General features: G+C 36.3%; 1 protein-coding gene across 2 annotated transcripts in view; it reads right to left on the minus strand.

Annotated features, from left to right (window-relative positions):
* The window catches only part of eIF5 (eukaryotic translation initiation factor 5), a 21,132-nt gene that overhangs the window by 15,698 nt on the left and 434 nt on the right, over nt 1-5,000 (minus strand). The window contains exon 2 of one of the 2 annotated variants that reach the window (XM_043027574.2): nt 4,871-5,000. This exon is cut by the window's right edge and continues 9 nt beyond it. The gene's annotated coding sequence lies outside the window, so the exon portion shown is untranslated. Of the gene's footprint in view, nt 1-4,491; nt 4,603-4,870 lie in introns of those variants that run through there. The other variant, XM_086537721.1, reaches the window with a different exon arrangement.

Consider the following 5,000-nt stretch of genomic DNA (forward strand, 5'->3'; position numbering starts at 1 on the left):
GAGTGAGGGAGGAGAGCAGGGGAGGGGAGTAGGGGAGAAGAGAGTGAGGGAGGAGAGTAGGGGAGGGGAGAAGAGAGGGAGGAGTAAGGAGAGCAGGCAGGCAGACAGCCACTCCTGAGCCAGAGAGGGCTGGTAACCATGGCAACTGTACACGCAACAGGCACCACTCCCAATGCTGCCACATATAGCCCTCTTATATTTTTCTTCCTTTGTAGAATTCTTTTATCAACAATGGAATATTAATACAAACACTTATACATTTTGTGTATCTGAAATGCACGTGAATGACTTAGATGAGAATTCTGAAAAATTAGATGAAGACCATCACATTAAAGACACTGGCAACTCTGACCTGCTCTTTCCAGACGTCAATACTACCCACACACCAACCCACTTACACCCACGCATTCCACGCACATACAACCTTCTTCCTCTGATAGCATGAACTATATGGGGCATGAATGAATAGGAATGAATGAATGAATGTGTCTTTATCACTGTCTGGAAGCTGATATAATCAAGGTTAAAAATCAGTCAAAAAAGTAATGCAACTCGAAATTTCCTCAAAAATATTTTCCTATAGTCATTCTTATGAATTTGGTTTCAATTCCAGAAACTGAAGTATATTAGGACACTTAACTTGTTCCACAATTATTCATAAAGGCAAATTAGATAAAGAGTAACATATGGGGAGAAGAAGGGGGGAGGGGGATTTTGAACTTCCCACTCAGCATTTCTGCAATATCATACAACCTTTCATCCTTGTCTCTCAAATTCTGACCAGTGATTGACAACTGTTGTCCATATCAATGAAATTGACAATCTAACCATTTACTTTCATCCCGACAAGAATAAAAGTAATTCATCTCAAGAGGGGAGGATCCATGAACTTTCTACAATTAGAGCTGCCATGCATGGAGACCAATCAATGAGACTAGCCTCTACACTCTTCATGCTGCTCATTTTTACATTTAGAAATCACCAACATTTCAAATTTCATCCCAAACACCCAAAAGATTTGACTTATTCAAATATATAAATATTAAATTCTGTAACATGTAGTTTTGCCATAGCATCTGGCACTTTTTCCATAAGATTTTACCACTTGTGTTTGACATTGTGCTTCCTTGATTCTGGCATACAGAGCATAGCCGAAGTTTTTAATCCTAATGCCAGCATTGTCATACAGCCAATACACCAGGAAAGACTACTACTTTGTTATATTAACCCATCCCCGACGGGGGAATTCTAGCCTTGAATGTCCAAATGCCGGGGCGTTCGAATTATTAGGCCTAAATCAATTGAATGGCTGGCACAATACTGTGCCGCCCGGCCACTGGGCTTTTGAATGCACGGTACACATGCTGTACCACCCGTCCAGAGAGGGTTAAGAATTTTAGATTTTGCATGAATGGAAACAAAAATATTAGAATTCATTTAGGTTAAGAAACTTTTGTGCCCTAGTAAATTTATGTTTGTGCAATAGGCAGAAATTGTATATCTTATTACAAACGCAAAACTAATAAATAAATAAAATTATATATAAATACTCTGTTATTGAACAGTTCCTCTGAAAACGAGTCTTATACTTAGAATGAGGTTTGCCATCGTTTCGCGTTTTTCTTCACAAACACTGTCCATCAAATGTGTGCATTAGGGATACAGTATGCCAAGGTTGGTGGTCTGATGTCAGGGAAAAATGTGCTAGTGTGATGTGCACTTCACAATTGAAATCTTTCATACTTTGGATTAAAGATTATTCTGCACAATGCAAAATTAAAAATGGAGAAATACACAGAAGTTAAAAAAAAAGGTCACAATTGCAATGAATACCAATTTAACAATATGGATTATAATGAAAGATTTAGTACCTATCTATATTATTTCCTACATATTCAAAGTATTTTCATAGCAGTATAAATCACTGTAAATGTGACTAAAACATGTTGCTGCTTGCACTATAATTTAGTTACATGTTTTACCAAATTCATTATGAATTCAATGTCATGAATCCAAACCATGGAACTGATGTGAATTAAAAAAAACATTACCAATCAATCAATTTACTGACATCTTCAGATAAATCTGCACTGCTAATCCAGAAACAAATCTGCAGCAAAGAAAATGCTTTGCCTAATTCACAAGCAGAATGTATTTTACTTGCATCTGGTCTATTACTACTAACAAAGTTCTTTAATAAAAGAGCTCAAGAGCTTCTGCAATCTCACTAACCTAACAGATCTTCAAATTAACTCAATGTGGAAGGTTGTCACTACATATATGATGCAACATTCGAAACTGTTCACAGTTAAGAAGCATTTTCATTGTCACAGCATTAGTTTCAGTGCAAAAGCTTTACAAAGTCAGCCTAAGCCCTTGATCTGTGATGGCTTTAACCCTATTGGACTGGATTCACCAATAAATAATCACAATGCATTTACCAGTGGTCAGTTACTAGTGATGGTATAGTGGGATTCACTAAGTGATAGCAAGTCATCTGGTACGGGTAAATCAACTTTCGATTTACCAGTTTGAGGAAAACTGGTAAATCGATTCTGCCAATCAGTGAGCACCTTACATGATTCTTTAGGCTCCTTTGAACAATCCCATAACATGTAAACAAAGCCCAAAACAGCGAGATTTTCATGCTGGTGATACAGATCTCGTGTAAAATTATCATTAAAGAAAATTACTTTCTAAAAGGCATGGTCTTCTATATGACCTTATTTTATTTTCATCATTCATGTATGGATATAATAACGATTTTTAGATTTTTTTTTTTTTTTTTTTTTTTTGTAGAGGAATGCAATCAGAAGTAAAAGAAATAATGGTTCCATGCAAAAGGTGGTGAAATTTGTGTGAATTCTTAAAAAGAAAAAAAAATAATAATGATATCAATTAAACACTTGAATGAATAACATTGTTTATGAATAATGTTGTACAAGTAATTGCAAAAATAAACGAAGCGAGGCACACTTTCTACTTTCTTACATTAAATACAGCATAACAGAATGCATTTTCTTAGGCATATCATTAATAACAAAGTAATAAATATGAATTGGTTTGATTATGATTATCTGTGCTCTTCAGACCTCCCTGGCTATATATCAGCCCCAACTGTTTTACTCATTGTTTGTGGGGGTTGTCCTCTTCCAGAGTGCCAATAGGTGCAGAAGCATGTTTTGTTTAAAGTTTATTGTAGGCCTGTGGCCATCTCCAATTTAATCCAACCTGCGCAAACATTCTCGTGTATTTCACGTGAAATTATTTTGGGGGGGATGTTCTTATTAGAATAAACACCATCCCAATCGTTGTATGTATACATAAAAAGAATTGTTGCCTTAATTGATAACTTTTGGGCAAGATAAAGCATGAGGAGTGTGGTCGTCGTAGTTAGTAGTGGACTTACCAGTACTCTAGCCAAAAGTAAATTTAGCATTGTATATCCAATGGTAAATTGTTTGGGAATGTGTCGTCCTTTCACAATCATATTTATAGTATCCAGCCTATCTACCATAAGTGCATTATTGATTCTGGCCTTAGGACAGGTATTTTTCTGGGGTCGGATTACTTTTGTAATGTCTTTTCCATTTATTGAAATCACAAATGATTCATTCCTTCAGATATGATGACCAATAATACTAAATGCCAACTTGAGTCCCTTTGGTAATATATATTTAGGAGTCATATTTCATCTATAAGTCTAAAAAACAACAGAAAATATACATCTTGAGTTCAGAGACAAGGCTGAACATCAAGATGTGGCCAGTCTGGGAAAAAGGGAAAAGGTTCACTAGGCAAGTCTGCACTACCAGGAGCACATAGAACACTTTCTCCCTGTCCTCCTAATTTCCAGCTGGTGCTCAACATCAGAAATATCCCATCCTGATGGCCAGTTAGCTCAATATGCTCCCCTACTGCAATGGGTTAGAGCATGGAAGCAAATTCAAATGCTTAAATGCCTCAAATATTTTGTGCACTTTATGAAGGGGATATAGTTATTAAAGGGTATAATTATGGTTAACTTCAATATACAAGATGTTAACCATCAAAATATCAATAAACAGCTGTTACAAACTCCATATTTCTGGCAGCAAACCCTTTCAATATGGAGATTCCAAGTTCCCTATTTTAGAAAGAGAATTGTATGAAGAAAGATTGCTAGGTGTCTTGTAAAAACAATCAAATGCAAAGCAAAACTTGCAGACATTTTTATTATTGGATATTGCAACAATAAAAATCCTTTCACTTTTTCCAAGTGGAGTTTTCTGAGATATTATGTATTCTTAAGAACATGCAAGGAGATTCTAAAAAGATATATACATGTATATATTATATGCATAATGTTCTTTTCTGCAAAATTTAACATGTTGAATCAATAAACTGCTGAACATATTGAGTTGGCACACATTTAACACTATATAGAATTTGCTTATGCATATATAACAAGAAGCCACATGTCTTATAAAACCCTATGCATCGATTTCTTACTGATGCAAAGATTCCTCATAGAATGCAGGTACCGAGTGTCTCCAGCTGTCCCCGCGATTCTAAATCTCAATTCTGAACAATCAATACTTCCCAAGTTCCCACATCGAGAACACGTGACCTTCAAACTCGAATTAGGTCAACCTCTAATCAACATTTTGGCATTTCTAAACAGTTGCACATCAGTACATCTCCTTTAATCAGTTTAAACATGCTCTGGATCAATAAGTAAAGGATGATTCTGAAAGTGAAGAAAAAAGTCTCGAAGAGAAAATCAGCTGTTCAGCAATCTGGTGTAACTTCCACGTTCATCTAGACGCACACAGACATTCGTTACACGACTTTTTCATTCACCCTGAAGTAAAAAGGACTTGTAACTTACTGTGCCAGCTGAATAAAATCATGAAAGTGCCGTCTAGGGCTTGGTTTGTGCTAATAAAAGGAGGCTTTGCCCGAGTCCACGGGAAGCAGACAGCAGAATGGCGACCGCACGACCGGACGCGACCTTCAGC

The sequence above is a fragment of the Penaeus japonicus genome, unplaced genomic scaffold, assembly GCF_977035675.1.
Source record: "Penaeus japonicus unplaced genomic scaffold, GWHDUDI00000001_assembly GWHDUDI00000006, whole genome shotgun sequence".
NCBI classification, from domain to species: domain Eukaryota; kingdom Metazoa; phylum Arthropoda; class Malacostraca; order Decapoda; family Penaeidae; genus Penaeus; species Penaeus japonicus.